The sequence below is a fragment of the Equus przewalskii genome, chromosome 24 (assembly GCF_037783145.1).
Source record: "Equus przewalskii isolate Varuska chromosome 24, EquPr2, whole genome shotgun sequence".
NCBI lineage: Eukaryota > Metazoa > Chordata > Mammalia > Perissodactyla > Equidae > Equus > Equus przewalskii.
In genome coordinates, this window is record NC_091854.1 from 19908384 (window position 1) to 19925184 (window position 16801).

At 40.9% G+C, this 16801-nt stretch overlaps 1 pseudogene; it reads left to right on the forward strand.

Moving 5' to 3' along the window:
* The first annotated feature begins 13772 nt into the window (after positions 1–13772).
* Positions 13773–16179, forward strand: LOC103550251 (E3 ubiquitin-protein ligase RNFT1 pseudogene; annotated as a pseudogene).
* Positions 16180–16801: the final 622 nt, after the last annotated feature.

Genomic DNA, 16801 nt, shown 5'->3' on the forward strand with positions numbered 1-16801 from the left:
ATCATCTAGGGTTAACCTGATTGACTCTCTGTTTCTTAAAACCCAACATCCAAGCAAAAAAGTTCTTTGACGTGGAACTAGAAGGTCAAGGCGGGAGGTATGATTTAAATGGTTGATTTAAAGGAATTCAAGTTTCTAAGCTAAATGAATTCTTGTCTCAGAAGCCAAGAACTTGCAAACATGAATGAGGAAAGTACCGTTATGTGGCATTCAACAAATGTTTATGGAACTATTACAGATCTCTGAAGAATCAGCATGAACTAGAAAGGGATCAAAAGATAGAAGATAGAGAAAGGATGTCTTAATTTCCCAAATTTGAAAAGGATAGATTCTACAACTTTCAAATCATGAGTTTGACGTCAATTCCAGGAAGAATTCTGGAAGACACAAAATAAAGAAGCATGTGAGTACATTCAGAAGAAAGCAGCTGTCACTAAAAGCCAGCCTGGAGCCAGTTATAGCAAGTCATACTACTCTGAAATCATTTCCTCTATGACAGAATTTACATTCTGGAAGATCAGCAAAGTGTTTGTCTCTTCCATTAAGTGTTGGTTTTTCTCCAGAATTCTGTCCTCAGCACTGAGCGGAGTTCCTAATTTGGTAAGATGTAAACCGGGACCTTCTAAGAAGAAATATGTGGGGAAAGCCCGCCTGGGAGTGAAGAAAACACCAAGGAAAACAGGGTCAAGCAGTGAGGACGGGCAGAGTTCCCATGAGATTTGCTTCCCTGGATCTCCAGTTCTACCTAGAGGGCGACATACCTCTTACTTCAGTCATTAGTCACCACCCCCTCTCCCCTAACTTACTTACTTTATTTATTTAATCACTCATATATTTATTCATTTTAGTAAACTGATTTGAGCTGGATGTTTCGTAACTCGTGACCAAGAGGCTTTACCCACACAAACATTCAGCACAATGCCTCGTTAAAAGCAATCCCTCTGCACTTCATTTTGTCAGACTCGACTAGAGCGCTGTGAGCCACTCGACTGCGAATCGCTTTGGCCATAACTTTTTTAAACCACATTGAGAAGTTGCATTTCCTCCAAAACAGGGTGACCAGGATGGTGAAGATTCTCAAAACTAACATAGACGAAAAGAAACTGAGGATGTTTACCTTGCAGAAGAGAAGGCACAATGGCTGCTTCACATATTTGAGAGGATCTCGTGTATAAAAGTGAGTCGACTTGTTCTGGAGCATCAAAAAATGAAATTTAAGGGAAAGCAGATTATAGCTTATCTGTGCTCATTTTTGTCCTCAACTCATTTTTACTCATCTGTGAAGATCGCTGAAGGGAATGTACATCCATCCTTTCCAAAAGTAAGACTCTATGATATATTCAATACATTCTATTACATATTCCTCTGATTACTTTTACAAGTAAGAATAGCCCTGGATAAATGTCAGCAGACATTTACTGAGTGTTCCCTATTTTCCTGGAACCATGTGTCTTTATACATATTCCCTGCGTCCTCCGTCCCTGATAACATGGCGCCTCTGCAAGACTAAAACCATTTCAGTGCTACCACTCTTTCTTGCAATTCATAAAGATGTGCTACCTTTCTTCTTGTTGAAAGTAAAATAAGCTCAAGAAATAAAATGTAGCCCCTCTGTAATTTATATACAAGATTTGGGAAAAGGCTCAAATAACTTCTCAGTCAGTCATTAATCCAATTTTCCCCAATGTGTAGCTTGGCGTCTTAGAATCCATGTCAGATATTGTTAACTGCCCACTCAATTGCTATTCTCCCTTCTTCCTCTTAAGAGAACCCTACTTTGATTAGATCAGCAACTTGCTCAGCCTCACTGGACAAATCATACATTCATTCCCTAAGTGCTTACTGAGTACCTCCTCTGTGCCAAGCACTCAAGACTCTAAGGATACAAGTGAAAAAGCAGACAATCTCCTGTCCCTTCAAAGTTTCCATTCTAGTAGAGAAAGACAATAAATCTAATACACAAGTAAATTATATGATTTATTAGAAGAACAATGGCATTATAAGGAAAAAGTAGAGCAGAGTAAAGGGAATGGAATTGCCAGTGGGGGAGACAAGGAGCAGGTTGCAATATTAACAAAGGTAGTTGGGATAGGCCTCACTGAAAAGGTGAGATTTGAGCAAACTCTTGAAAGGGATGCAAGAGTGAGCTGTGTTGATGTCAAAGAAAAAAGCATCCTAGACATGGGGTACAGCTAGAGCAAGGACCCTAAGGTAGGAACATACTTAGTATGTCAGAGGTACAGCAAGAAGGCCAGTATGGCAGGAGTGGAGCAAAGGGGAAAGCAGTTGATGATGAGATCAGAGAAGCCACAGGGTCCAGATGATGCAGGACCTTGTAGGCATTGTGAAGTCTTTGGTTTTTACTCAGTGGAACGAGGACCCTTCAATGAGGTTTGAACAGAGGAGTGCCATATATAACTTCAATTTTGAAAGGATCACTCTGAATACTGTGTTGAGAATAGACTGTAAAGTGGGTAGTATAGACACAGAAAGACCAGTTGGAGGCTATCACAGTGACCCAAAGGAAAGGTGATGGTGTTTTGTACCAGAACGGTAGCAGTGGAAGTGGTTAGTAGAAGCAGATTCTACGTATATTTTGGAGGTAGAGCCAACAGGATTTGCGCATGGGTTGGATGCAGAGTATGAAAGAGAGAAGTTAAGGTTGCCTCCAAAGTTTTTAGCCTGACAAACTCGAATGAAGTAACCATCAACCAAGAAGAAGGCTGAAAGTAGAGCAGATTTATGAAGGAACACAAGGAGTTCACTTTTAGACATAAATTGGGTGAGAGATCTGGGCTGGAGATATAATCGTGGGAGTCATTGCCATGTAGGTGGTATTGTAAACCACATAACTGGATGAGATCTCCATGGGTGATTGTAGATTCAGAAGAGAAAAGAATTGAGGACTAAGAGAGCTTGCCAACCTAAAGAAGTCAGGGAGGAAAGAAGGAACACCAAGGGAGATTGAGAAGAAACACTAGTGAAGCCGAAAAGGCATGAAGCCTCGCCTAGATCCTTCTCCTTATCTCCCTGACAGAAAGATTGGGGGAGAATGTGGGAGCTTGCAATTAACTCAAGCCCCACAATAACAGCCCAGCAAGGGAGTAAGTATGCTCATTTCCAGATATCTGGCTTTCAATCAAAAATTTTGAATTGAACAAAAATGAATACAGCATATCAAAATTTGTGGGATGCAGTTAAAACAGTATTTAGAAGGAAATTTGGAGCATTAAATGCTTATGTGAGAAAATAAGAAAATTTTCAAACTAATTAACTAAGTTTCTGCCTTAAGAAACTAAAAATAATAATAATAATGAGCAAAGTAAACCCAAAGCAAGCAGAAATCAATAAAATTGAGAAAAGAAAAACACTAGGGAAAACTCAATTAAAAAAAAAAGCTGCTTCTTAGAAAAGGTCAATAACATTCATAAACACTTAGCCAGACTGATCAAGAAAAGAAGAGAGAAGAAACAAATAACAAAATATCAGGAGTGAAAGAGAAGATATCATTATAGACCCTACAGATAGTAAAAGAGAATGAAAGAATATAAGGAAAAACTCTACACCTGTAAATAAAATAGACAAATTCCTTGAAAGTCACACTGGCAAAGCTCACTCAAGAGAAAACAGGTAACCTGACCAGTCCTACGTCTATTGGACTTTATCTGTATTTGCTCTTCAGTGTACCTGCAATGTTTTCCGCCAGATCTTTATATTCTCCACTCAGCTCAAGGGTGATCCGCTTTCTCAGAGCTGTCTAAGTAAAGCAGTAATTCAGTTTTATAGTCGTCAAAGTATTCATCCCACATGAAGTTATCTTGTTTACTTTTTACTTATCTGTTTACAGTCTGTCTCCCCATCTTGTCTGTCTTGTTCATGTTTATCCACAGGACTTAGCACAGTGCTTGGAATGGTTCAGGTCCTCAATATTAAAACGAATAGCCATTCCCAGTCATTGCCTATCAGTCACCAACTTGTCTGGGTTAAGATGGGTCCATGTGGGGTACAGACATCAACTAGCCCAACTTCTATATCTGAAGTCCAGGCTGATGATGCCTTCTACTTTGCATTTATCCAGTGCTTCACCTGGTCCTACCATCCAAAAGATTAAAGAAGTCAATTAAGTTCAACCAATCTGCAAAACACCAACTAGAAAACAGAGCCCAACAAAACAGTCTTCTGTTTAAATGTCTAAGTGTGGTAGAAAGGGTTTTTTTTCCTCCTTGCTTCCCATTTATACATACTAACACATTTAATCATCAGAACAATGCTGAGGATTAGGTATTATAATTTCTGTTTCATACATGAGGAAACTTAGGCACAGAGAATTTAAGGCATGCAACTATTCATTGTAGAGCCAGAGTTGAAATCCTGGCTGACTGGTTCCAGAGACTAGGCTCTTAAACGTTACACTAAACTGCCTACACTAAGGGGCATGCAGATACCCTGCCTGAAAGACCCACAGGCGCTTTCTCATCCCCCTCTTCCCACTATCCTGATTGACCAATCACCCAGGCCAGAGACTGAGCAGACAGAGACAAGTCCCTGGAGAAGAATTGTCCAACTGCAGCAAGGCGGGGATGGGCGATAAGATTCCAGAAGAAAGAGGGTCCAAAGTAGGGAGAGGAAGGTTTTTCCCTAACGACCATAGTAGATCTGGTGACATAGAGTGACCCCGAGTTTCTAGAACAAAGAACTCACCTTCTTTGCAAAGCTGGGTAAGTCAGTCAAATCAAGCAGAGAAGCCAGGCTAGAGTTGAACCAACCCCCTGGTTGGAAGATATGACTCAAAACCAAAGCAAAGAACTATATTTTTACTTTCTTCTCAACAATTTTTATATGACTGACTGGCAAAAGTAACGTTGTTGATAATAGGCTACAGGATACCCTCTCCCACAAAAAGAGCAGAGTCCTGGAGTTACATAGGGAACGTGGTCACACAGGAAACTCAGCAGATTGGGACACTTTGCCCAAAGCCCTCCTGATTCCAGCCTCCTCATAACATTTAGTCACAGGGAGCCTTTTGAGTTGCAATGAGAATTTCTCAGTTGTTTTACCTTCCAAGGGATATTTTTCCCAAGAGGAAAAAAATAAACGTAATTCAGACGAGTTTTTCCCTTTTTTCTGCAAAGCTTCTTTTCTCAAATGAAAAACACAGCTTTGTCCTGCCAAGAAGACAAAAATTAACTTTAAAAAAAACAGAGGTCCCCTGAAAACTTCTATTCCTTGGGTAGATTAGGTCAGGCATCGCACAGAATGGAGCCTCTTGAAAGATTTAATAACTCTTTCATATCAGGCCCAGTAATATTGCCCTTGGAGCCAAGAAGCCCTTCAGGAAAAGTCATTAACTCTGGGATTTTCTTGTAAAAAGAAATCTCCTCTTTACTGATTCCAAATACTCCTGTCTCTGACCTCAATGGTTCTCAATGTGCTAGACTCTCCTCTTTCTATAGCAAACATTTTTCAACGCTCCCTTTACTGCCCTAAAAGGGAATTCATACAAAATTGTAACCTACCTACACACATACTTTTTAACAAAACAATATAATGCCCTGACTATAACACAAAGGAGATAGAAAAAGAATGGAATTTATAACAAAGTATGTGTGCCAACAGGCTCAGGCACAACTATACCAGAAGACTAGGGAAGCAGTCAATGTGTCTACATGTGGAATCCATGGCAGTTTGACACCTCCTAACACAGGCTGATTAGGTGTGCTATACTGGTGATTTGAATGCCAAAGCAGAATGGCTGTTAGGTGATGTGGTTTTCCTAAATGGGGAACAACTCTTGGTCAAGTTCCAAACGAATCAAGTAGACTTTTCCTTCAATTTACACAGTTGTAGTCATGGAAAATTCAGTCCATTCTAAAACCATACAAAAAATATTATGAATTTATACGTAAAATGTAATTAGGTTCATAATTATAAACAAGTTTTTCACCCACTTGAGTGACTGGTGAAGCATTCAAAAGTTATGCAGAACATTGAGCAATTCTTCCTCGAGTAGCACTGTCCTGCAAACTGCAACTTTGTAGCACGCCTAGTCTTTGCCCACAGGATGGCTATAGCATCCACTGACACAATCAAAAACAGCCCCCAGTATTCCAAAATGCCCTCTAGGAGACAGTATCATTCCTGTTGGTGACAGGGCATATTTTTATGTGCGCGTACAAAAACAAGCACATTTTAAAAGAAATCTCACTTTAAAGTTCCATTTTTCAGACTTAGCTTTGACTTTAGTATCATCTGCATCAGAGTGGAGTCATCTGAAGTCATATCCGGGTTTAAACCTCAATTTCACCTGGGAGACCTTGAGTAATCTCTGATCACCAGTTCTTCTCCTACTAAAGGGAGAAATGATGTCTTTACAGCAGGACCACAAATTTAACTCACATTCAATTCAATAATGTCCTCATTGTCCATAAACTAATCTGGCATTTCTCCCAAGCTCACATTCACTGGTTAATGGGGAAAGAATTAACTATATGTCCGATGTAGTTTAAATTTAACCCAACCTGACCATTTAAACAATCCCTTTGGGCAACGTTGAGACTCTCTAGAGGAAAAATTGTTCAGGCTTTCAGCAGGGCTGGCTCACGGGCCTGAGGCCGTGCAGGGTCCTGCACTTAGAAAGGCCCCACATCTGGTGTAATGCTCTGCTGTTACAGTCTTAAAATTCTTAATTTTTGAAAAAGGAGCTTGAATTTTCATTTTGCACTGGGCCAAGCAAACTATGTAGACAATGCTGGCCCTCAGACAGCTGCCTCCTTCCCCTGTTTCTCTCCCTAAGATGACATCTGGAGATCTAAGGAGAAGGGTGTTGGTGGGTCCTCATGGCACAAGGGAAGGGGCTACCGGCCTCATGGGGGTCATTGGCATGCATTGGGAAGTTACTACTGGTCTCCAGGACAATGACCATTATTCAATGAGGGCTTCTTGCTTGGTCAGGACCTAGTAACACCTCTGCATGATCCAGCCTCACCCCTGCTATGTTGTCTGCAGACATGGAGTGATTACTCTGTCCCTACCCAGTCTACTGACCCGGCAGTCCACCCTGCCTTGTTGGGGCAGAGTGGGCAGAGGGTGCCTTGGAAGGCCTGCTGGCTCTTGCCACACCATCAGTAAAATGTGGGAACTAGCAGCAGCATAGGAAGACAAAACCACAAGATCCCCTTCTGTCCATCATGCATGGCCAAGCTGTTGTGGTCACACCTCCAAGTTGGTACAAGTGGACAGGATAAGAAATGAGATTTTCAGGGTTCCCAACTTGGAAATGGCCAATATCTCCCCTCTTTGTCCTTGCTATTACTCGTAAATCACTATCTTCTCTTCTCATTCCTTTCCACAATCTCCTTGACCAAAGGGAGAGGGGAGGTGTCTATTTTCTTGAAATCATATCTATCTGCTTCTTGATGCCAATCTTGTTAGGCTTAACCCTGTATGAGGATGTCTTCTCTTTACAATAGGGACCCCTCTATGATCTGAGTTTTCTGGGCTCAGTTAGTGGTGTGTGAAATGGGAAATAAAGTAATTTGGCAAATGCCCTAATTCTACAACACCTGGCTAAGAGGTCAAGAACTCATATTTTATTTCTCTAGGACAATAAACCTCATGGGCCCCCCTTAGAGCTTTGCCCTTTGCAATAAAATATGACATAAGAGGGAAATTAAAATACATCTATTTAACATTTACAAAAATATTAAGCCAAGAATGTTTTATAGTTGGTTTTGAGTTTTGGTTTTTAGGTTCCTTCCCTTTCAACAACCCTATCTTTTTCTTCTACAATTAATTCTTGAGTACATACAATATCCAAAGCAAGCAGAAAGAGAGCCTGCACATGACAAATCAGGGATGAAATACCTCCACTGCAAACCTCTTACATGATTTCCAGTTCTGTATCTTTCCCCGAATGGCCCACTAAATCCTCAGACTCGGCATATCCAAAATTGAATCCATTAACTTGTCCCTAAAACTAGCTTTCCTTCTTGGCTTTCTTCTTTTATTAGCAATAGATAATGAGGTTAGAACAGCAGTTCCTAATCTTTCTTGGTTCACGGCATGCTTAGCATCTTGTTAGCTTTTTCATAGTGCCCCTAGACCAAAGAAATGAAATTTATTAAGTAGTTAGGTCCAAACAACTTTGTAAGTATGTCCTAACAACTTAATTACATTTGAAAAATAATACACATAAGTTTTTTAAATAACATTTTATTCAATTCTTAAATAATCACAATTACTTAATAATGGGATATATGTGCCTGTTGGGCACAGCACGACTTCTGCTACCTTGAAATCAGATTGGACACCACTATCCTTACATCGTGTTCTACACTGATTTTCACACAGTACTTGCCTTTTATCACAGCAATCATCAAAAACCCAGCTTTGCAAAAACACGACAGCATCTAAAGAAATGTATCATTATGGTGTTGTCATCGTGACCCACATCGCACTTGTAGTTTGTGCAATGTCCAACAGTCATTGAGTATAACTACTTTTCTCTCAAAATTTAAAATATCCTACAATACCCCTTGTGAATTCACTGTGGTGTCCCAGGGCACTTCAGCCACAGTTTGGGAACTGCAGAGCTAGAATGATAGGTTGGAACATATTGTGGAAGATCATTGCAGTAATGGCCCCCACGAATCACGTGTCTCTATACCCATGCACTCAGCCAATGTGACTTGCTTTGGCCAATGGGACATCAGCAAATGTGACACAGGCAGAGGCTTAAAAAATATGTGCACTTTGGGATTTGCTCACTCCTGCTGCTGGAAACCCTTCTGCCACCATATGACACACCCAGGGTAGCCCCCTGAGGGATGAAAGACCTCAGGGAGAGGGGCCTCAGGCATCCCAGCCATCCCAGACATGTGAGTGAGGCCAATCTAGACCATATAACTCCAGCCAAGCTGACCCAGATCAAAGAGCTGACCACTGACCCACAGAATCATAAAACATACGACACTTCTTTGTTTTAAACCACTATGTTTTAGGTGTCTCTTTAGGCAGCCAAACTGACTGACAGAACATTAAAGCAATTGTGCTTTATACCATAGGTGATGGAAAACCAGTAAAAGAATTCATTTCTTAATTAAGTTCAATATAGTTATAAAATGGATGAATGCATGACCATTCAATTGTCCCGTTGAAATTCTCTTAGAAATAGCTTGTGATTTCCAGTCTTATAGCCTCAGGAAGAGATCCTGAACTTCATAAAAATTTCATTGTGAACAAGATTAGAAAATTGATTTCATTTACTTTAACCACAGTTCCTAAAATTATAATGTAAGTGATCATTAATGTATAAGGAAGCCTGTTTGTAAAGGAAGATGTGAATTTTAATTTGATTGTCAAAAGGATGAATACAAATCTTGTTGCAAAGTGCAAGAAAGGCCCATTAAGCAGAGGTCAGATAGCTGACCGCTATAATCACAGTGGCCAAAACCCAGCAGCAAATTCAGAAACAAATGGAAATGGCTTCACAGCGGCAGAGATGTGTCTGCCAAAAGACGCTGAGTCTTGATGCTAATCAGAGCCATTCCTAACCAAACGCTACTTTAATATAGCAGGGTCTCAGAAGAACCAGAGCACACAGATTGTCAGATAAAACAGTTTTCAGCAAGGGAAGGAGGCCAACAATCATAGAAACACAAGCGTGACCTTGAAAGTACAACCAGCAACTGCTCTTCAGGACAACATGGCATAATGAACTCAGAGAACATCACCATCCTACAGCACGGTAAAATATGTTCTTTCTAAGGATGAGACTGAGTCATCAAGAAGATACTGAATGTTTGTCGAAATAAATTGAAAACCCTTCAGTAAGATTTCCATTAAAAATGACTCAGGAAAATAGTATTGGCTCTTAAAGTAGTAAATGCTAGCTATCTAGAAACTTCACTTATGTGGAAAATTCCGTTTCCCAGGAGCCATTGCAAATGGTAATGGTTTGGGCATCTCCATGAATTAGAGGTGACTGTGCACCAGCTCGCCGTGAGCTTGGTATTATCTGTGGTTTTATTCTCTTAAGTGGGAGAAGTCTCCCAACGCTCAACAGCCCAAGGAGGACTGAGGCACTGGTTCTCCTCAGACAGCGGCTCCAGCTTCCTGGGAAGGAAACCAAATGGGGCAGTGGAGGAACAGGATCACCATTGCCTCATTTGGGCCCACAGGGGAGCTCCTTTCTGAGCAGGTGAGGCTCTGAGGAGAAGGTAGGGGGTGGAGTCAGTAGTCACGATCACCAGAGGGCCTGGTCCTGTGAGATGTGTCCATGAAAAGGAGTTGTCCAGCTAGGAAAAGCTGACCCAATTCCAGATGTCCTACCAGTGACCACGACCCTGCTCACGCCTGCAAGGAAACTACCTGAGAGGCAAAAGAATAAGGAAAAGCACACGCCAGCCACTACCAATACAAACACAGGCATAAATATGGCCTATACAGAAGCAAAAATGTAATTAGCCTTTTTTTACGTTGTCACAGAAGCTTGAGAAAATATGGGTGAGGTAAGAAAGAGAGAGGAAAAGAGCACACTGTATAAATACATATTAAGTGTGTTCATATACAAAATGCTATATTAGAATCTTCTTCATTTATCAATGTATACATCAATGGGGTCGTTTCAAATTCCTGTATCATATCCAATTTTATGGACATATCTTTTTAATTGATCCCATGTTTTTGGATATCCAAATTCTAGTTGTTGTTGTTGTTGTTATTTCTTGGGGCCTCAGGAAGCCCCAGTTCAATACTAAGTGAGCAATAGAGAGGAATCAGACCGATGGAAATGAAACTATCAGAATTATTTTTTATAAAAGTCGGATGAGGTCACGGATCAGGTGTGCAGCCCAACGAGACTCCTCACACGGTACCTGGATTAAACAGAGTTCCCCAGACAGGCCCAGGCAGAGCTGGAGAAACCATGCCCCAAGTGCAGGCAGGCCTTCCCCACAGGAGCTCCACTTGGCAGGAAGCCCAGGAGAGCACATGCTCTCTGCAGGCAGACAGATCCCAAAGCGCAAGAGTGGAGGAGCAGAGCGCTGACTCCCCAACTAAACAGGTTACTACTTTCCCCCGGAGAGAAGTGTGTGGCGGGAGAAGGACCAGTAGTATTACAGAAGCGGCTGCCCCTCCACACAGAAACCAGGCAAAGGCAGCTTACCCACCCAATGCCATTTTATAAGCAAGGCTGCTGTGAATATGCTTAAATTTACACCTTTCTGTGTTTGTCCTATTGTTTTCTTAGAACCAATTTCTAGAAGAGGGATTCCTAAGTCAAAGCTAAAAGCATTTCTAAACCTTTTCATACGCACTCTCAAATTGCAGGGAAAGACTGTGCAGATTTCCACTCCCAACAGCACTGGGTGGAAGTGACCACTTCTTCACACCCTTTGTTGTTGTGATAGGTTGAAGGGGTGTCTCATTATTGTTTTAGTTTGCATTTCTTCACTAGTGAGGTTAAAATATTTCCATATATTTATTGGCCATTTTAATTTCCTCTTTTCTGACTCCTTTGATATGCCTTTTGCCTATTTCTCTAGAGAGATTTTCATCATATTCTTATTCATTAGTAAGATGCAAAAATATTTAAGCAAGTCACTCTTCTTAATCTTAGAATTGTGATGCATTGAGTGGCAGTCAGAATTGTAAGCCTAACAAAGCATGGCACTGATATTGAGAGTGATCATATCCATATTTATTAAAACTTGCACTTACACCAAAGCAAGAACCTACTTGAAGAAGAAACAGGTTTTTGGAAAAGGTCAATATCTAGAGCCCACAAAAGTGCTTAGACTTATTATTTTCTGATATGAAGTTTATGCACTGACATTTTTATTCCAAATTTTAAGAAACTTAATTATTATTGATCTAGAAATTTTTTAATATGAAAAAGAAGCCTTACAAGTGTACTTTATTTCAAGCATATTCAATACATGGAAATCTGAAATATTGGAGAAAAAAAACTCAGAGTAATTACTTGTTTTCTTTATTAAAAGATTGCCATGAGAAACTCCAGGTATAAACTACTACCTAAGGCAAGATGTGCTCTTTAAATGATTGAACTCATACAGACATTATAAAATTAACAGCCAGAATTTGCCAAGGATAGTCACTTCATATTTTTAGGTATTACAATTGACCGCTGACTGACAAACAGAATACTCTTTAAAGAACTGTTTATGGATTATTGAATAATACTTTTGTAAGAGGTCTTAAAGTAATGGATATTGAACAACTGCTAGTAAACAAGGCCTTGACAAAAATGTCCTTAGTCTTTCTTTCTATTAAGAGAACTTCCATTCTTAACAGAAACATATATGTTTCGAAATCTACCAAATCACAAAATTTCAGAGCTCTAGAATTCTTACTATTACACATTGTCCCCAAGTCTTCCCTCTATTGTCTTTATATTTTTCCATAAAGTATAACAATGCCTGTTAGAGCCCTCATCATTCATCACCACTCGTTAATCCAACAAACATTTTTAAGAACCTGCTAAAAGACATTCTTAAGAACTTAGTCAGTGCTACATTAGGAGCTAAGGCTACGAAGATAAGTAAAACAGTTCCTACCTCAGGGAAAACATGGTCTAGAGTCTAAGATCTAGCAGGAGAGACAGTCTATGGCTGACATAGTGGGGGAAATTGGCAAGGAACAGGAAAATGGAGTTCATTTTGGTATAATCAAACAGTGACCACTAAGACAGCCCAAGGGAGCAGCCACTAACTGAGGGTGAGGGAATCAGAGGAGGCTTCCAGGAAGAAGAGGATGAGTCACTGAATCCTGGAGAATGAGCAGGTTCTAGCCAGGGGGAAAAAAAATCTAAATCGGTCACGTATAAAAGCACAGAGGCAGGATGGGTCGCAAAGTAGAGAACACGGAGTTCCGTTTAGCTGATGCAGACAGCTGGGGTGGCGACAGATCATGGGGAGAGATCGCACTATAGAAGGAATATTACGTCTTTACAGTTCAATGAATGCTGAGAAAAATTGACGAGGAAAGGTCTATTCTTACCCTCCTCTCCCATTTCACAGTTAAAGAAACAGAAGCCCAGTGAGTTTAAGTGTCTTGCCCAAGGTCATATATTTTACAAGCGGCTAAGATAAAAATCCAATTTAGAAATTCCAGTTCAGAGACTAGGCTCATCTACTAATCATGGATGGATTTTATGCTGTGCCATGGAGTCTGAACTTTACCTTGAAGGCCATGGGAGGCCTAGAAGGATTTTAGGCAGAATGGCGTGATCAGTTTCGCCTTTTGAAAGGAGGACCAAAGTCACTTGGGGGAGGAAGTGGGGCTAGACATGAGATGGAATTACTCTGGACGGTTCTGCGTATTGTACACTGCACAAACTCTGGGGAGGGGAATTAAATGTGGTCTGTGAATGGCGCCCCCAGAGTTGTGCAGTGCACAACCTACATGGCCATACTTAATGTAACCGCAAGTTAGGAGGCTATTACAGTAATCCAGACATAAAAAATGTGAAGGGTTGAACTAAAGAAGGGCAATGGCAGAGAAGAGAAGGGGTCATAATGCAGAGATATTAATGATTTGGAATCAACAGGAAGTGATGGCTGGTTGGATGAAGACGGTGATGCAGAGAGAGGAAAGTGAAAGTGGTTTTATTTTGTGTCAGTCTGCCTAAGTTGGGACTACATTTTAGAATCCCCTTTCCTGTTTGGTTACAGGTTAAATTGGGCCAAAAGAGAAACTTGCAAAAGATTTGGAAAGAGAAGTGAAGCCACAGCCATTACACTCTGAAGGCCGTCATGGTTAGAGGTGAGGAGAGAGAGACTAAGAGACGCCAACAGGTACCCGTCTGTCCTCACTCTTCTTTCCCACTCTGCACCCGCTTCTGCCTTCAGGTCCAGCTGGTCTTCCCATCTGCCTGCCCCGCTGACCAACATCATCCCATGACCACATGCCTGACTGCAAATTCACAGAGGCAATGGCTAGGCCCAGGTCACAGACTTCCACAGACCTCTACATCAGTGTCAGCGCACAACCTCAGGACCTTCCCAGGTATAGTCTGAAACCAGCCCCATACATGGAGGGCAGGGAGAGACAGAAGAAAGAGGCAGCTCACCCCAGACTGGGAGGTGGCAAGTTTAATAAGAAAGGGAACTGACTTACAAGGCTTGTCTTGGGAGGCAGCAAGATAAGCAGATCTCTGCGCCCACCCACCAAATCTTAGAAGTGTATATAGGGGCTTTAACTGGGTCCAGTCATGCATGCTGACCACATGGTCTCAAAACCACATTACTATCTCAAGGCTGTGTCCTTTGAACAGCTCGCACTGTAGGAATGGTAGGCAGAGCATACAGGCCAAGGACAGGGGAGAGGTGAGGAGCGTCCAGTTGCCCGGGTCCAGCTCAAGAGTCAGCCAGAGGTCATGTCCTCTCCATGACCACCTCCAACAAGCAGCTCCCTTCGCGGTCCCTCTCAGCAGATTTCCCTCAAGCTCTGCCTTGTCCACCACACCAGGTCTTCAGGAGGGCTACTTAGTGACTTCCCTGAAGTGCCAGCTCTCCTCGTGGACCCCTGCTTCCCCACTTCAGTTCCTGATCCTGGCATGCTTTTTTTGTAGATATTGAGCAGATGAGTCTAAAATTCATACAGAACCACAAAGGTCCTCTAATAGGCAAAACAGCTTTGAAAAAGAACAAAGTTGGAGGACTTGCACCATTTGAGTTCAAGACTTGTTAAAAAGGAGTCTGTAACAGTGCTGTAAAGACGGATGCCCAGATTATACAGCGGCACAACATTTGGTTCAATTGTTGCCCAGGACAGCTTGGACAGCAGGCCACATGCCTCCTGGGACCATGGGTTTGGTGGAAGGGGTTAGCAAGGGAATAACTGTGGGCTTGCTTTTACTTTGTGCCTCAGGCAAAGTATTATAAGAAATGAGCTCAGGAAACACCTGGCCAGTTTGCAAGCAGAAATTGAGGATTCAGAAATTGAGGGCCTGACTAGGAAAGCTGTACCAAAGCTATTAAACCCCAAATTTTAAAAGACAATTTTGGAGAAAATTTGAACAGAAAAGCCCATAAAATCCCAGCTCTGCTGCTGCCACTGGGCCAACCACAGTTGGTCATGGTGGGGTTTGAGGGTGACAGTCCTGACGAAGGGGTTGAGACAGCGTCTCCTGCTGTTCCTGCCACCACTATGAGGCCTCTGTCTACTCGCTGTCATGGGAGGAAACACAGCCCTCACACAAAGAAATTTAGGTCAGAGAAAAAGTATTCAAGGGCCACGCCGGTCCTCCAGGAACTACGAGCAGCGAGGCTGCCTCAGCCTCCCAAAGTGCCCACGAGACACGATGGACCAGAGAAGGTCCTGGCTTCATCCTGGAGATGTTCGTATCCAGATAAACTCCGTGCCTAAAGGATGTGCTGAAAATCTAAGTTCCAGAAATATACAGACTTTCTCTTGTAACTGGGCTTCTAACAACCTTTATGTGTGCAAATAAAAGCGTTGTAAATCAGGCTTTTCTGGGAGAAAGGTGCTCCAAGATTCGGATGCTTGGTTACCGGTATTCTTAGAAGGATCTTCTGTTCTCTTTCATTCTCAGTAACTTTATTACAGCTTAATCCTTTTAAATCCTATTTTGGATCATCCGAGCTTCTGGGAAGTTCTTTGGATTATTGGAATTACAGACTTCATTCTGAAATTCCTTTTCATAGGCTCGAAATGCCTGAGTTTATTGGTGCCTTCTTTCATTGTACCTTTCAAATCCAAGGGTTACTGGTATGTGCTCTTAGAAGAATTGCATCAGTATTACTGAATTTTGTTCTCATCCCAGTTTGGTTTCGTTACCTTATTGGCTATGGGGAGTTTGGTAATACAACTAGTTAGATTCTTAGGATATTACTGGTTTTATTCTACTTCATTTTAATGCTTTTGGATTTCTTTGGATATCTGAGAACTTTCAGACAGATATTTTGTGAATATTTTTTACAGGACCAAGTTACTGAGTGTCTTGTTGTTGTGGATGATATTTGTTCAATAAGCTGAATTTCAGAAGATTATTCTTCCCACCAGTCACTGTATATTTTCCGAAGAGAGCAGCACCTTATGGTTTTATAGAGAGAAAACGTGTCCACTGTGCAGAACTGTGATTTCAGACATACAGAAAAATGGAAAGATGGGGCTACTTCATCACTCTCACAAACATAACTAAGACCTATAAACAACTAAGACCACAAAATGTTGATTTCACTTCGTTACAAGGACTATCGCTAAAGGCATTAGGATAGATTTCAGTGCTAAAAATTAAGAAAAATGTTTCCAAACCTTTCTAGAATATTAGAATAAAATTTGTGTGTATTTAAATTTTTTTAATTAAATAAATGAAAGGACACCGTTTTTAAAAATATTTAAGTAATGTTCAACCTAATGTGTATGTCAACATTGTTTTATTCTAATTACTCAACAGATGATTGCAGCATAAAATGTGTTTTCTTGTAATGTTACCACAAACAGCAACGGATAACTAACTAGAACTAGAGGTTTTAGAGGGATTTGGGTATTCTTTTCTTACATTGTTTCAGAATAAAGAATATTTTTCATAATATTTTAAGATATATCTTATCCAAAATCTAAAACATTTGCATAAAATTTGTATTTTTAAATGAAAGTTCTGTATGTTATATTTTACCTGTAACAATACGATTTTCGAAGTGAATGTTAATTTACTGAGGATGATATATTTTAATATTGTATTACTCTTTGTAATATGATCAACAATCAATGAGAATTACTCATTTAAATTTTTTTAAAAACCTCAGTCTTGTTGCAA